This window comes from Sus scrofa, chromosome X, assembly GCF_054392235.1.
Source record: "Sus scrofa isolate SSC_HxYL_T2T_F1_AM1 chromosome X, Sscrofa_HxYL_maternal_Yorkshire_Landrace_v2.0, whole genome shotgun sequence".
In the NCBI taxonomy this organism is placed as follows: domain Eukaryota; kingdom Metazoa; phylum Chordata; class Mammalia; order Artiodactyla; family Suidae; genus Sus; species Sus scrofa.
The window spans coordinates 122,952,385-122,969,860 of NC_139401.1; the positions used below are offsets into that span (position 1 = coordinate 122,952,385).

The 17,476-nt window shown below is 37.8% G+C and overlaps 1 long non-coding RNA gene across 12 annotated transcripts in view; it reads left to right on the top strand.

Moving 5' to 3' along the window:
- The window catches only part of LOC102158351 (uncharacterized), a 758,918-nt gene that overhangs the window by 25,801 nt on the left and 715,641 nt on the right, over positions 1-17,476 (top strand). Inside the window, exons 4-5 of one of the 12 annotated variants that reach the window (XR_014835890.1) lie at positions 8,848-8,975; positions 12,413-12,576. The exons of 10 other annotated variants lie outside the window; for them this stretch is intronic. This is a non-coding gene — a long non-coding RNA (uncharacterized LOC102158351). Of the gene's footprint in view, positions 1-8,847; positions 11,094-12,412; positions 12,577-17,476 lie in introns of those variants that run through there. One more of the 12 variants, XR_297882.3, reaches the window with a different exon arrangement.

The window sequence follows — 17,476 nt, forward strand, 5'->3', positions numbered from 1 at the left end:
TCACTTGCAAAGGACTGTAGGAAACAGCATAGTCCACCATTTCAGGCAGAGGGGGAGCTGCTTTTCTCTCTGGGGCTCACAGGTTAGTAACATGCCACAAGGCAGAACTGATTGATTGAGGGCTGCAGGAAGGCCTTTCACAATAGTCAATCCTAATCTTACTAAACAGTCCCTCTCTTTCCTTGATTGGGTTACAGCACCTCTAGGAATTTTCTCAAATCCTGTATTTTCGCTCCTCTCTAAATCTTAGAGGAAAACCTGTTGCAGCCTACTGTAGAGGAGCCAAAAATTGATGCTATTTTCTACTCACCTGACAGTTAACAAACTTAGGTGCTAAAACCAGCAACCCAGAAAACAGTTACAAATGAGCCAATATGGGTACTGTTTTCACTCAAATTTATCACCTAATAATGAAGATTTGGAAGGACTGGAGAGATGACTAAGAAACTCAGGCTAAGGGGACTCTGTGCCTAGAATGGTGCTGGATTCTGAGAAGTACAGAGGACAGTTTTCCTGACCTCAGAAAGCCTGAAATCCAGTCAGGCAATGCACACTCATGGAACAGGTGGGGTATGAGCCATTATATAGTACCAAGTCCAATTGCGCTGTAGGATTTAGATTATGTTTGTTGGACAGAATGCTGAGATGTGTATGGGCAGGGCTGCTGTCTAGACTGCCAGAGTGCAATTTCCAAAGGAATGTTCTCCATCCCTGTTTTAAGGCTTTTCATTCAATTGGGCAATCAAAAGATTCAAATGTTTCCAAGATATTTTCTAGTTAATGGAATGCATGAGCAAAGGATTCTTTTCTTTTCCTTTGGAGATTGTCTCACAATCAAAACCATCTTTCTAGTAAAATGATTTTATCCTGATACTCAGCTCCAATTCTTTTTAAAATTTTCTTCGCCTGCGTCTGGATGAAGCAAGTTATTCATGGTGATCCACTTATTTGCTGCCAAAATGTATGTTTGCTGTTAGAGAGACATAATCTTAACTGTGTCTCTCTTTTTTTCTTTATCACCTTACCAATTCCATTCTGTGTCTGGTACAGGAAAACCTTTGTTTTTATAGTGCATGATCATGCAGAGGCACATATCTTTCCCTTCCTACCTGTGGAAATTCTCCTCATCCTCTCAGGCTCAATTTGAAATGTCATATTTTCTGAGAAGCCTTCCCCTATCCCCACAGTTAATTGGAAATTATTATATTTTCTTCTAGTCTGCAACCTTGTGACCCCCTTCTCAATGGTAGCTTATATTTCACTCTGCCTTGCATTGGAGGTAATTATCTTAATATCTTTCCTCTTTTCCTACCTCTAGCCCAGCTAGGATGTCCAGATTTAAGGCTGTTAGTTCCACAGTAATTATAATTATTGGTTACTTAACAACTGCTAAGTACCAGGCATTTACAAGAGAGTATTTTAAAACTGCAAAATAATGTTTTGTCAGAGGCATTGTTATCCCATTTTACTGAGGCTCAGCAAGGTCAGGCAACAGGTCTGGGATCTTCCAGCAATACTTTTAACCTGACCCAAAGGCCGCATTTTTTTTTTTATTCTACTCCCCAGCCATATGATCTCTTAGAGGTCAGAGACTAAGGTTTCTAACCAGAGAGTGTTCAGTGAGTTGTCAAATGAATATGTACATGAAGAAGTATATGTTACTTTGCTCATGGTAGCAGTAATGCTAGAAAAAGGGCCTGCCTCCAGGACCTCCCCTTGTGGCTTCCTAGGTGGGACACGTTGTTCTCCATTCCTTCAGTCCCTGTATCCTGTACTATGTCCCCAGTTGTCTGTTCCTTTCTTGTCAGTCACATAGATAAATTTATAAATGAACATGCTCTGGATGCTCTTTTGTTAATGGATGCTAACAAGATTTTTAAAACTTTATTCATTGAACATATATATAAAAATATTTAATGTATAGTGCCAGGCACATAGGAGGGACCTGATAAATACCTGTTGAATAAATGCTCTAGAGGTAGAAGAGATTTGTTTGTAGCAAGAAATGAATGGGACACAGACACAGTTAGGTTAGAGCTATTTCCTATCAAACACATCTAGATAGAAAGGACTGTGCCAAATCAGGGACAACAAGATGACTAAGACAGACATGGCCTCTGTTCTCATGGAGCTTACTCTCAAGTAAGAGACACATTTGTATTTTACACTAGGGTCTGTTTGAGTCAGTGTCCTAATTGAAAGGAATAGGCTAGAAAAGGTATTCTAGGGCAACTGTAGGAGAGAGATTAAAATTACCATGTAGGGGGTTCTTGCTATTGTGCTTCATTATGAAGAATGGATTCTAGGCTTGAAGCGTCCATGGGGGTTTCATCTTCATTCTTGTTTTAGCTCAGTTATTCTCAACTGGAGAAGAAAGTGGAGACATACCTCCTGAGGGGGTTATAGCATCATTTGCAGTGAATGCCTATTGTTAAAAAGTTATATAACTACCAAATGAAAATATTCTTACCATAAAAAGCATCTAATGATAACCATTACCTTCAGACTTTGTGTCAAATTCCTTCTTCAGAACTAATCACAATTAACGTTTTTTTTTTTTTTTTTTTTTTTTTTTAAGGGCCACACTCGTGGCATATGGAGGTTCCCAGGCTATGGGTCGAATTGGAGATGTAGCTGCTGGCCTACACCACAGCCACAGCAACGTGGGATCCTTAACCCACAGAGCAAGGCCGGGGAATGAACGCATGTCCTCATGAATACTAGTTGGGTTCATTAACTGCTGAACAACAATGGGAACTCCCACACAATTACAGTTTCTTGTGTCTCCATCCAAACATTTTTCTCTGCATTTATAAAATCATATGTATGTATACACATATAATAATTATTTTTTTAATATAAAGCAACTGTCTTCTATATATTCTTAAGTAAATAGCTTGTAACTCAATATATCTTGTATATCTTTCCATGTTGCTACATATTCTTCCTTTAAAAAAATGAACCTGTTCCATTTAAACTGTTGTATAGTATTCTATTGTGTGGATGTACCACAGCCTATTTAACCATTTCTATTCTAATGGCTATTTATTTAGGTTGTTTAATCTTATTAACAATGTCACAGTGAATGTCCTGGGCAGCCTGCCTTCTGCACATGTATATCAGTATTTCCCTAGAGTAACTGCAAAAGTGGAATTGTTGGGCCATTAAGTATGTAGGTCTAAAATATTGCCATATTTCCCTCTAAAATGGCTGAATCAATTTACATTGTCACTGATAGTGTAGGGATGCCCTTTCCCTACATTTTCGTCCAATGGATATTATACATTTTTAATTGTTCTCAATTTGATGAATATAAAAATTAGTTTCTCAGTATTCTACTTAAAGATGTTTTGATTGTTAGCGAGTTTTCATATCTTATGTTTATTGGCCATTTGGGTTTCCTTTTTTTGTGAATTGCTTATTCATATCACTCATTTATTTTTTTGTTCCTTATTGATTCATGGGAACTCTTTATATACTCCAGATATCAATTATCTCTTATGTATGTTGCATATGTTTTTGATGGTCTGTCACTTACCTTTTAACTTTGCTTACTGTGTCTTTTTATGTACAGAACTTTTAATGTTTTATGCAGTCATCTTTGCTTATTTTGTGTTTTATGACTTAAGAATTTCTTTCTTGCTTTAGAAGGCCTTTCCCACCTCAAGAATATGAAAACACCCTCCTATATCTTCATATAATATTTTTATTTTTTAACCTTTATATTTAGTAATTTATTTTTGCATATGGTATGAGAAAGGGGTTCTATTTTATTTTCTGAAATGAATAGTCAATTACCCTATTTCCTGAAAAGCCCATGTCCCCCCATTGATTTTAAGTGCTACCTTCACTCCATACTAATATTTTCATACATTCACAGGTCTGCTTTTTCACTCTATTCTGTTTCATGGAGAAGGCTTTAAAGAAATTACCCATTGCCACAACCACTGAATGGAGTATTCTCATGAATACTATCGATCCTTTAATACTTACTCCATTCTTTCAAAGAAAACTAATTCCAGTCAGAAAAAACTTTTAAATTAGGTAGTATACTAATAAAAATACTTTGTTTGAGAAAGTATATCCACATACAGTGACCTCACAGTTACTTTATCCAGTAAGAAATTAATCACTATAACAAAAGGCACTAAAAAAGAAAAGATTACATATTGGTTCATGTAGCCATGTTCTTATTTCCCCCATTAATATGAAAGGATATGCTGAGCACCATTTTACATTAGAAGATAACTGAACTTTATACCTGATAGACAGACCTAAAAGATCCAAGTCTGTCCTATTTTATTCACATCTTGAAAGCAAGTTTCCCTCCAGACATTTTTGATAGACCTCTTTGATAGAGGTCCTTTTTGAGACAGGGTTAAAGAAAAAAAATGTGCAGAATGCAACATAGCACAAAGGGGAGGAAAATGATTTTCAGAGCATCATTTTTTTTGTAAGCACAGAAAAAAAATGTAGAAACATTTTATAGTGATAGTAGAAATTGATTCTCCAAAGTGGTTATCCATCTGTTGAGCAGAAAAGTTATATTTTGCATGTAAGATGTTTGTGGCTTTCCTATAAGAATATGTCAGTTTTGCTTTTGTTTAGGAGACCAGTACCTTATATGGATTTTCTTTATGGAAGATGAACATTATCTCAGGAAAAATAATGCTGTTGTAGCTTTTGTGGTGACTTTTTGGCTTTTGTTGCATAGTGGATGACTTGATGTCTTATTTCAAGTACAGGCGCATTTAGAATCAGACAATCTTGGTTCTAGTTCCAGTTCTGCCATTTACTTGCTATGACTCTGGGTAAGTCATGTACCTCTTTGAGTCTCATTTTTCTTATCTGTTCAATGGCGAATCAAACCACTTGTCTGCCTACTTCACTTCAGTGAATCAAATTATTAGAATCAAATGAGGAAATGAATAGAAAAAAGCTTTAATCACTGTAAACATGAAAAAAAAAAAGAGATTAGTATTAAGGAGCACCTGAAGAATATGCTCTGGTGGTCTTTAAACACCATAAAGTATCAGGAAAGGGGCCAAATGGAGACGGGAAAATAGCCATGAGAGAAAAATGGGAAGAAATCGAAGAGGAAGAAGGTCTGTGGTAGAAAGCACAAGTGCTGAGGAGTACCATAACCTCTCCCTAATTCCACCCCTTGTTACAAACCAAATAACAGGGAGGCTGTGAGTGGTGCACAGTATTTTAGTGCAGTGGTTAAGAGCTTTTATTTTTACTTTATTTGTTTGTTTTTTGCTTTTTAGGGCCCCAGTTGTGGCATATGGAAGTTCCCAGGCTAGCGGTCCAATCAGAGCTGCAGTTGCTGGCCTACACCGAAGCCGCAGCAACGCCAGATCTGAGCTGCATCTGCCACCTATACCACAGCTGACGGCAACGCCAGACCCTTAACCCATTGAGTGGGGCTAGGGATAGAACCCACATCCTCGTGGTTACCAGTCAGGTTTGCTACCACTGAGCCACAATAGGAACTCCAAGAGATTTTATTTTTAAATGTAATATTTTTTTCTTTTTATGGCTGCATCTGCAGCATATGGAAGTTCCCAGGCTAGGGGTCAAATCAGAGCTCCAGCTGCCGGCCTACATCACAGCCATGGTAATGCTGGATCTGAGCTGCACCTGCGACCTACGCTGCAACGGCAATGTAGGATCCTTGACTCACTGAGTGAGGCCAGGGATCTAGGGATCAAACCTACGTCCTCAGGGACACTGTGTGAGATTCTTCACCTTCTGATCCACAGTGGGAACTCCAAGAGCTTTTAAAAAGGAAGTCTGATTCCATTGTACTGGGAATGTCAAGGTATTGGGGGGATTGGGAGAGGGAAGCAAAACTTATTGAGTGTCTACAACAGGCCAAGCTCAGATGTCACACACTTTATGTACATGATCTCATCTAGTCCTAAAAAGAAACTTGGAAGTCTGGATCTTAACCCCATTTTACAGATGAGGAAATTGATTTGTGAATGTTCTGTGCCCCCTACTGGCTAGCACAAAGAACTGACCTATTTCCTCCCCACCAACTCCTTTCTCCCACCTGAGGGGTCTGAATCTTTACCTTTATCTATCAATCTTTCCATCTTTAATTACTTAATTAAACCTCAGGTAATCTCTCCTTCATACATAAACACATCTTTATGCTTTTTTAAGCATCTTTTTTTTTTCTTCACCTTTTTCTTCTAAATGTTGTCCAGTTACCTCAAGAAAAGCTGTCTGTCCTCGATTTCTTTGAGCTTTGGTTTACTCATCCATAAGATGGGACAACTCAAAGGCTAGATTTGAGGTTTAAATTTGATTATATATGTAAAAAAATTATAATCTATAAATCTATAATCTCTAGATGTAAATGTAAGATATTAGTTACCTTCCTCTAGAGAATGTTCATTATTGGAGGAAGATATTAGTGAACTGCCACAGGGTTTTGTCCTTGACCACATTCTATACAAATGTATATCAATAATTGGGAAAATCATAAAAGCATGCTTAGTAAATTTATATATTTGATAAATCTGAAAAGCATTATAGACATTTTGACAGATTGGAAAAATTAGTTGAAAGTAGTGAGATTACATTTAACCAAAATATGTGTTAAGTTTTCATTTAAGTTCAGAGAATTGCAAAAGTACAGATTGGGTTAAGATTGAACCTCTTGGTATTAATGGGAAAACACTGTTTTGGTTGCGTTAGTACTGTCATGCCGCTCTTAAAAAAAACCTAAGAAGCATGTAGTTCACATGTATTGTCCAGGTCAGGAGTGGTGATCCACTAATTCTTCAGAGACAAGCTGAACTAGTGTGTTATGCTAGTTATGGGCATTACATTTTAAAGGACATTCATGTTAAAAGAACTTTCAAACATATAAAAGTAGAGAAAATAATATCATGAATGTCCACATACTCCTTTCTTAAGTTCAACAGTTATTAACAGTTTGCCGCTGCTTCATCCAGCTTCCTTTAGCTGTCTTGCTGGAGTATTTTAAAGCAAATTCCAGACCTTCTGTCATTTCACTCCTAAATACTTCAGTATGCATCGCTAAGAAAACATAGGTTTTTTTTTTGTTGTTGTTGTTTTTGTTTTTTGCTTTTTAGGGCCACACCCGCAGCATATGGAGGTTCCCAGGCTGGGGGTCGAATCAGAGCTGCAGCTGCCACCTACACCACAGCCACAGCAACGCTGGATCCTTAAATCACTGAGCAAGGCCAAGGATCGAACCTGCATCCTCATGGATCCTAGTCAGGTTCGTTAATCGCTGAGCCATGAAGGGAACTCTGCATGGGCATTTTCTTTACGTGTGTGTGTGTGTGTGTGTGTGTGTGTGTGTGTGTGTGTGTGTGTGTGTGTATGCTGTACCTGCAGCATGTAGAAGTTCCTGGGCCAGAGATCAAACCTATGCCAAAGCAGTAACCAGAGCCACAGCAGTGGCTAAGGTATATACAATTAAACTTTGAACTGTAATGTAATGATGTTCAAACACAAGAGAATTATAGCACTAAACTCAGGATCATTGTGCTGATTATGAAATCTCTTTTGAAGTTTACCATTGCTTTTTCCGACAAAGAAACCCTTTACTTTCAAAAATAAAGATTCCATTCAATATCTTTAGAAGTCGATTTATTCAGTATTTTCTAAAGACTAATGATGGGTAAATTTAGATAGGTAGATATATATATATATATAGAAATATAGATAAAATATATGTAACTACTTCTCAAGAAACTGCAGGTTTATAATTTTGACTATATAAAAATATGAAATTTCTGCATGACAAAGATAACATGAACAATGTTCTTTTCTTTCTTTTTTTTTTTTTTTTGGTCTTTTTGCTTTTTCTAGGGCTGCTCCCACGGCATATGGAGGTTCCCAGGCTAGGGGTGTAATCTGAGCTGTAGCCCTGGCCTATGCCAGAGCCAGAGCAACGTGGGATCCGAGCTGCATCTGCGACCTACACCACAGCTCACGGCAACGCCGGATACTTAACCCACTGAGCAAGGCCAGGTATTGAACCCACAACCTCATGGTTCCTAGTCGGATTTGTTAACCACTGTGCCATGACGGGAACTCCATGAACAATGTTCTTAAAATCCAATAAACGGGAAAAATATTTGCAATGCATACAACAGTGGGTTAACATTGTAAATATACAAAGTGTTCCTAGAAATCAATATGTAAGTAAAATAAATCAATAGAAAACTCTAGGTAAAGTATATGAACAGACATAGAAAAAACAAATATGAATTGTTAGTAGACAAGATGCTCAATCTCATTTATAAATAAAGACATTCACAGAAAACAATATTGAGATAGTATGCGTCTGTGACCTATACCACAGCTCACGGCAACACCAGATACTTAACCCACCGAGTGAGGCCAGGGATTGAACCCGTGTGCTCCTGTGTGCTAGTTGGGTTTGTTAACTGCTGAGCCATGATGGAAACTCTGAAAAAATTTAACAAATTGGAAAAAGGCTAAATGTCTATCAAAATGGAGCTGTTTAAATAAATTATAGTGTATGTATGTAATGGAATACTTACATAGCTATTAAAATGAATACTCTATATTGTTGATATGGAGGAATGTCTAATAAATATTAGGTACAAAATCTTAGGAGTAGAGTGTAATTTATGTAAAAGAATACACATAAATCTAAATACCTGTATATATCTAGTTTATTTCTTGAAGGGTACTCAAGAATATAATACTATATTAATGTATTAAATATGATTACCTCTAAGGAGTGGCACAATTGTTGAGAAGGGATGGAGAGAAGAAGTGAGAAAACTCTGTAGTATTTTAATCTTTCTTCCGTCTCTTTCTCCTTTTATCAAGGTCATGCATTACTATTGTAACAACTAGTCTTAAAATATTATGTCAAGTTCTCATCTTAAAGTTGGATAGTGTGGAAATAATGTATTTCTCAGACTTGAAGTTAAAAACATCACAACTTCCATACTTTGGTAAGTAACTGATGTTGATTTTTGGTGTATATAAACCAACTTTCTGTTGATATGTTTTTTAAGAAAAAATCATCAGAAAGTAGATGGCACGTTCCTAAGACAGAACTTAATCCATGGTAGATGCTCAGTATATATGTTAGCTATTGCTGTTATTATTAATTCTTGATTGTTATCATTCTTCCACCAACTTGCTGCATGACCTTATCTCTGGGCCTCATTTTTTGTGCTTCAACTGCATAAGAAGTGGAGGAGTCAGACTAAATAATATATTCTGTGACCCTTTGGCACAGAGTTTCCTCATCTCCCGCCCTGTTCCACCTGTCTGTTTTATAGTAGAGGGTATGCTATGGATTACCTAGCAGATTTCTGGCTGCTCCTCAAGGAGTCCACCCTGAGTTACAAGAGGCTCAAACATATCACTGGGTAATAAAAGGCCCCCTCTAGCTGGGTGTTATATTGTGATCTGTTCTTGAAGTTAAAATTAAAGATATTTTTCACTTAAAATGATGAGGAAAGACTTGTAAGGTCATATAATCAAGAAGCTTCTTGACTTTGGGGGCAACAGTGAACCTATTTTCTTCTAATGTGAAGGGAAGTGAGGAGGAGGAAGAAGAAATCTCAAAGTAAGAAAAGTGCTGCAAAATACTCAGCAGCCCTTTTGGTACAGTTCAGGCTTGCCTACCAGCTTGACTCCTTTCTTCCTAAAAGTTGTAAACTCAGGAAATTCATTGAGTGTTCCCCCTCCCCATGAAAATTCATCTGCATATTTATAATGAAAGTCATGGAATTTCAAGTTTTAAGGGTACTGAGAGGCCATGAGGAACAGTGGTTTTCATGATGAAACCCTACAACACAGAGGTATTCATGTGAGAAGATGGAATAAATATTACTGACTTATTAAATTAGGTGAAGGAATTCTGTCACTCATGGGGGAGCTGGAGTTCATTTTATTCCTTAGGGAAATTACTCTTCTTGATCCTCTGGAAAGGGAGGGTCCATCTCTCGCCAGTCTTTCTTGGCCCTTCCCTTATACAAAGGGCAAGGGTACAAGAATATTTCCCAATGTATTTAAAAACTACTTTGTCTGCTTCTGTGATTTTGGAGAGTTGCTTTAGGATAAGCGTAGATGAAGGAATCATAGTGGCCATGAGAGTGGGCCAAAGCAAATGGAATGTTTCATTCTTCCTCCAGTTCTGTAGTGATCTGATTATGACTGTTAGTTGATGTCGCCATCAAATTTTAGAAGTCTCTGCCATATCTGCCATGTAAATTAGACAAATACCAATGACCTCAAATGAACTAATGAGCAGCTACCATGCAATGAGGACTTGTAGCATTGCATTATGTATTTCAACTGGGCAAATAAATTAAAGAGACCAAACAAAACTGCAGTTAAAACAAGGAAAATTATTAGGATTAGGACTGACTGGGGAAAAATTCAGGTCTTTCTGCTCTTTTCTTCTCCTTCTGTTTCCTTGTCTTAGATGTTTCTTTCTCCCTTGGCATAAGGCAGGCGAAAGATGTTTGTGAAGTTAAATAAAATCATCAGGATCTTGACATTTATGACGATAAGAACAAGCCCTTCAATCAGTGATACTAAACACCGTAAGCACCCAGGCACTCTGTCATTAAATGGAGATGATTTTCTGCTGCAGTGAGTCAGGATGCTGGCCACACATTACTTAAGCAGTAAAGATAAGGTGTTTCATTTAATGTCAAATCATCTTTTCTATCATTTGCCCTCTGCCTCAAATTATTCCAAACACGGGCAGTTGCTCTTCTCAAGTTCTGAGCTTTCTCCAAGCTTTATCTGAAAGGTATTTCTTTTTTGTTTGTCTGTTTGCTTTTTAGGGCTAAACCCACAGCATATGGAAGTTCCCAGTCTGAGGGCTAAATCAGATCTGAAGCTGCCGGCCTATCTACACTATAGCCACAACAACACAAGATCCAAGCCACATCTTCGACCTACACCATAGCTCATGGCAACACTGGATCCTTAACCCACTGAGGAAGGCCAGGGATTGAACCTGCGTCCTCATGTATACTGGTCAGGTTCATTACCACTGAGCCATGATGAGAACTCCTTTTTTTTTGAAAGGTATTTCCATATAACAAAAAGAATGAAAAGATTAAAACTACTTATCAATAGGAATAGCTTCCATGTGCTATATGGCAAGTGGTATATTAGAAGCTTTCTAATACTTCATTTATTCCTCATATCAACCCTAGGAGATTAGCTTACTTGTTCCTATTTTATGCTTAGGAAAATTTAGATACAGAGAAGTAAAATATTTTAACTGAGGTCACTCAGCTAGTAAGTTGGAATCTACATTCAGGTCTATGTTAAATCTAGATATGCTCTTCTAATGATACAGACTGCTGCTCCATAATCGCCACTGTGTGTATGTGTGTGTGTGAGACAGGAAGATGGAAAGAAAATAGTTTTATTGGGCTTAATACAGATATCCTCTGAGACAGAAACTAAAGTGGTTTCATGTATGACATGCAAAATGAATACTGAATGCCCTAAATCTCCCCAGAAGAGATGAGAGCTGGCTGGTCTTGCCTGCTGCCCATCTATTATAAATAATCCCCTGAGTTACAGACCCCAACTAAACCTAGACATCTGGTCCATGAAAACTGTAAGATAATACATGGGTGTTGTTTTAAGCCACTGTTTGCGGCAATAGAAAATTAACATAGTAAATTTGCCTTTTCTCTCATTCTTTTCAGGATTATGTGCACATGATGGTAAAGGAGTATGTGCAAGTAGGCAGAATAACATGGTCCACAGCATTATTCAGACTTGTGCTAGGGCAACGGTATTCACTTTAAAGAGTAGATTTTTAGCTACAGAGTAAAATCAATAAAATGTCAAAGATCACTTGCTAAAGTGATGTCTGGAGGAATTTAGTAATATCTGGCCTACAGCTTTGCTTTAAATCAGGGACTTATAATGTCTCAGCACTATACTACTCCTGAACTCCATCTTATTCATCAGCTCACTATTCATTTTAAAAACCAATTTACAAACATGACTCCAACTTTTAAGTATTCATTTCTATTTGACATTGTGGCTGCCCCTCACAAAATCACCATTTCCCCCTTTTAATCATCTCTCTTTCTGTTCTATCTGTCCCAAAGAGGAGCATTTTCCTTTCAGGTGTGTATCCGTATCTCAAATTCAATTTCATGCCTGGGGCATCTTGTCACTTCCTCTCTTGGAGTAGTAAAACTTATCTTTCTGCAAAGGAATTATGGGGGGAAGTATTTGTATATGTCATACTCCAAAAAATGTTTTAGACTATCAGCCTTAGTTTTGCAGTTATTGACTCTGAATAAAATTAGTGAACTTGCATTTTCTCAAATTTCCGTCTTCCTTGATTTTCCCTAGATTGTGGTTTTTTTGACTGCCATCTCTTATATTTTCTATGTAGAAAAGAACTCTGTGAAATGTGTAATTAGGTCCTTCACGAGAAGTCCATCTGGCCAATTCAGTCTCCTTGCCAAAGAAAGCCCATAGTAGTGAACTCTGGGTGTTTTTGCAAGGTTGTTCTTTGATTTGTACTCCAAAGACAGAAGATAATCCTATTCGGATGTGGTGAGTCTTTAAAAAGTAAGCTTCCATGGAAAAGTTATGCTGTTTTTATATGTTTCTGGTTAATGTAATTCTTTAAAACTATTTTATTTTAAAAATTTAGGAGAAAAACTCAAGTGCAACAAGATCAATGGTTTTGTTCAAGGGCAATCTTTTTTTTTTTTTTTAAAGGATTTAAGACTAGTGAAAAAAATGTTGTGTCAGAACACAGTCACTGGGTTGCTAAGGAGTATAGAATAATATAAGACATCTATGCATTGAAATCAAGATTGTCATCTAGAAAGACAATGAGATCCATCCCATTAATGGAAATATGTAATTAAGAAGCTGCTGGATGTCAGTCTGTAGCAAGAAACATGGCTTGGGCTCTTGACTCCTATAGACTGGCAGTCTTGTCACTGCCTCCTGGCCCATGGTGGGGGTGGTACAGATACAAATACAAGAGGAAATCAGTCTCCTGCCCTCATGGAATATTTGATGCTTGAGACTTCAGTCCAAGTTATATGAATAAGTAGATAAGAATGGTACTTTCCTCCTGGACTATAATCTTTTTCAGTTTCAGTAAATGAGTTTTTGCTGGCCCTATTAACTAAAGCAATAATTACAAATTAAGGGGAAAATGGTCTGACTTTATTGCTAATTCTGCTGCTATCTAGTCTGAATATATGATGAATGCTTCCTCTATCACTTGTATAGTTTTGTGCAGTTTATATATCACATGTATTATCTAATTTTAATTTTCGTTCTTAAAACAATACTGGAAAGTCAATATAATATGCAGGGGGAGTGTTATCCTATTTTTTACCAATGAGGAAACTGATGGTCAGAGACAGTTTAGTACCTCACACAAGGTCACACAACTATCAAAATGGAGGGAAGATAGACTTTAACGAGTCTTAATGAAGAATCCCAGTAATATGTGTATACACAGAGACTGACATACTTGTGTTTATGTGCACACAGACACACATAATTTTCTTTTTACTTGGCAACCTAAACATATTTCCTTTGGGGCTAGACAAATACAGATGATGACTGGGCTAGCTGCCCTCCTAAAAATGCATTGCCTATGATCCAGGGAAAGAAAATGCCATTTTTCTCTGCTACGTGGTGGTGCGAACATTAGGAACAGTCTAATGGCCTGACATAAGATCTTGATTTTTCTGCTTTGAGGAGCACATTGTTGGGATGGGATAGGGTGAGATTTGGGCATGGATACCCATCCTTTTTTTTTTTCCTAGCCCCAGATGCTCAGGTTGACTATAGTGTCAGGTCCAAATTAGAGTTTCCCTATTTAGTTGAATGTTAACGTGAATCAATTTAAGACTATTACTGAGACTCTAGATACAAGAAAGAAATAAAAACATATATCATGCCAGTTTTCCATCCTTCTCAATCATACACCCACCCATTTTCTTTTTCTTTTAACTTAATTTAATTTTTAAAATTATTTCCCCAATACAATTTTTTTTCTACTGTACAGCATGGTGACCCAGTTACACATACATGTACACATTCTATTTTCTCATATTATCATGCTCCATCATAAGTGACTAGACATAGTTCCCAGTGCTACACAGCAGGATTTCATTGCTAATCCATTCCAAAGGCAATAGTTTGCATCTATTAACCCCAAGCTCCCAATCCACCCCACTCCCTCCCCCTTGGCAACCATAAGTATATTCTCTAAGTCCATGATTTTCTTTTCTATGGAGAGGTTCATTTGTGCTGTATATTAGATTCCAGATATAAGTGACATCATATGGTATTTATCTTTCTCTTTCTGACTTACTTCACTCAGGATGAGAGTCTCTAGTTCCATCCATGTTGCTGCAAATGGCATCATTTCATTCTTTTTTATGGCTGAGTAGTATTCTATTGTGTATATATACCACATCTTCCTAATCTGATCGTCTGTCAGTGGACTTTTGGGTTGTTTCCATGTCTTGGCTATTGTGAATAGTGCTGCAATGAACATGCGGATGCATGTGTCTTCTTCTTCTTCTTCTTCTTCTTTTTTTTTTTTTTTTACTATTTCTTGAGCTTTTTCTTTCTTTTTTTTTTTTTTGTCTTTTCTATGGCTGCACTCATGGCATATGGAGGTTCCCAGGCTAGGGGTCTAATCGGAGCTGTAGACACCAGCCTACACTATAGCCACAGCAACGCAGGATCCAAGCCGCATCTGCGACCTACACCACAGCTCATGGCAACGCCGGATCCTTATCCCACCGAGCGAGGCCAGAGATAGAACCGGCAACCTCATGGTTCCTAGTCGGATTCGTTAACCACTGCACCACGACGGGAACTCCACATGTGTCTTTTTTAAGGAACGTTTTGTCTGGATATATGCCCAGGAGTGGGATTACTGGGTCATATGGTAGTTCTATGTATAGATTTCTAAGGTACCTCCATACTGTTCTCCATAGTGGTTGTACCAGCTTACATTCCCATCAACAGTGCAGGTGGGTTCCCATTTCTCCACACCCCTTCCAGCAATTGTTATTTGTGGACTCATTAATGATGGCCATTCTGACTGGTGTGAGGTGGTATCTCATGGTAGTTTTGATTTGCATTTCTCTAATAATCAGGGATGTTGAGCATTTTTTCAAGTGCTAGTTGGCCATCTGTATATCTTCCTTGGAAAAATGTCTTCTTCAGGCCTTCTGCCCATTTTTCAAGTGGGTTGTTGGCTTTTTGGCTGTTGAGTTGTACAAGTTGCTTGCATATTTTAGAGATTAAGCTCTTTTCAGTTGCATCATTTGAAACTATTTTCTCCCATTCTGTAAGTTGTCTTTTTGGTTTCTTTTTGGTTTCCTTTGCTGTGCACAAGCTTGTCAGTTTGATTAGGTCCCATTGGTTTATTTTTGCTTTGATTTCTGGTGCTTTGGGAGACTGACCTGAGAAACTATTCATAAAGTTGATGTCAGAGAATGTTTTGCCTATGTTCTCTTTGAGGAGTTTGATGGTGTCTTGTCTTACATTTAAGCCTTTTTTTTTTTTTGTCTTTTTTGCTATTTCTAGGGCCGCTCCCGCGGCATATGGAGGTTCCCAGGCTAGGGGTCGAATCGGAGCTGTAGCCGCCGGCCTATGCCAGAGGCACAGCAACGCGGGATCCGAGCCGCGTCTGCAACCCACACCACAGCTCACGGCAATGCCGGATTGTTAACCCACTGATCAAGGGCAGGGATGGAACCCACAACCTCATGGTTCCTAGTGGGATTCGTAACCACTGCGCCATGACGGGAACTCCTACATTTAAGTCTTAAAGCATTTTGAGTTTAGTTTCATGCATGATGTGAGGGTATGTTCTAGTTTTATTGATTTGCATGCAGCTGTCCAGGTTTCCCAGCAATACTTGCTGAATAGACTTTCTTTTCCCCATTTTATGTTCTTGCCTCCTTTGTCAAAGATTAATTGACCATAGGTGTCTGGGTTTATTTCTGGGTTCCCTATTCGGTTCCATTGGTCTGTCTGTCTGTTTTGGTACCAATACCACACTGTCTTGATGACTGTGGCTTTGTAATATTGCCTGAAGCCTGGGAGAGTTATGCCTCCTGCTTGGTTTTTGCTCCTCAGAATTGCTTTGACAATTCTGGGTCTTTTGTTGTTCCATATGAAATTTTGGATTGTTTGTTCTAGTTCTGTGAAAAATCTCCTGGGTAATTTGATAGGGATTGCATTGAATCTGTAGATTGCTTTGGGTAGTACGTCCATTTTTACAATATTAATTTTTCCAACCCAGGAGCATGGAATATCTTTCCATTTTCTTTACATCTTCTTTAATTTCCTTGATTAATGTTTTAATAGTTCTTGGCATATAAGTCCTTTACCTCCTTGGTCAGGTGTATTCCCAGGTATTTGATTTTTTGGGGTGCAATTTTAAAAGGTATTTTTGTATTCCTTTGCTAATATTTCATTGTTAGCATTCAGAAATGTGACTGATTTCTGAATGTTAATCTTATATTCTGCTGCTTTGCTGAATTCGTTGATGAGTTCAAGTAATTTTTGAGTTGAGGCCTTAGGGTTTTGTATATATAGTATCATGTCATCTGCATAGAGTGACAGTTTTACCTCTTCTCTTCCTGTTTGGATGCCTTTAATTTCTTTTGTTTGTCTGATTGCTGTGGCTAGGACTTCCAATACTATGTTGAATAACAGTGGTGCGAGTGGGCATCCCTGTCTTGTTCCGGATTTTAATGGAAAGGCTTTCAGCTTTTCTCCATTGAGTATTATATTTGCTGTGGGTTTGTCATAAATGGCTTTGATTATGTTAAGGAATGTTCACTCTATACCCACTTTGGTAAGAGTTTTGATCATGAATGGATGTTGGACTTTGTCAAATGCTTTTTCTGCATCTATTGAGATGATCATGTGGTTTTTGACTTTTCTTTTGTTAATGTGGTGTATGACGTTGATTGATTTGCATATGTTGAACCATCTTTGTCCACCTGGGATGAATCCCACCTGGTCATGGTGTATGATCTTTTTGATATGTTGCTGGATTCGGTTAGCTAAAATTTTGTTGAGAATTTTTGCATGTATATTCATCAAAGATATTGGTGGATAGTTTTCTTTTTTGGTGGTATCTTTGTCTGCTTTTGGAATGAGGGTGATGGTGGCATAGAATGTCTTTGGGAGTGTTCCTTCTTCTTTAACTTTTTGAAAAAGTTTAAGGAGGATGGGTATAAGTTCCTCTTTGAATGTTTGGTAGAATTTTGCCTGTGAAGTCATCTGGTCCTGGACTTTTATTTGTAGGGAGTGTTTTTATGACATACTCAATTTCATTTCTAGTTCAGTTGATCTATTTCTTCTTGATCCAGTTTTGGCAGGCTGTGTGTCTCTACAAAGTTGTCCATTTCTTCGAGATTGTCAAATTTATTGGCATATGATTGTTCATAGTATT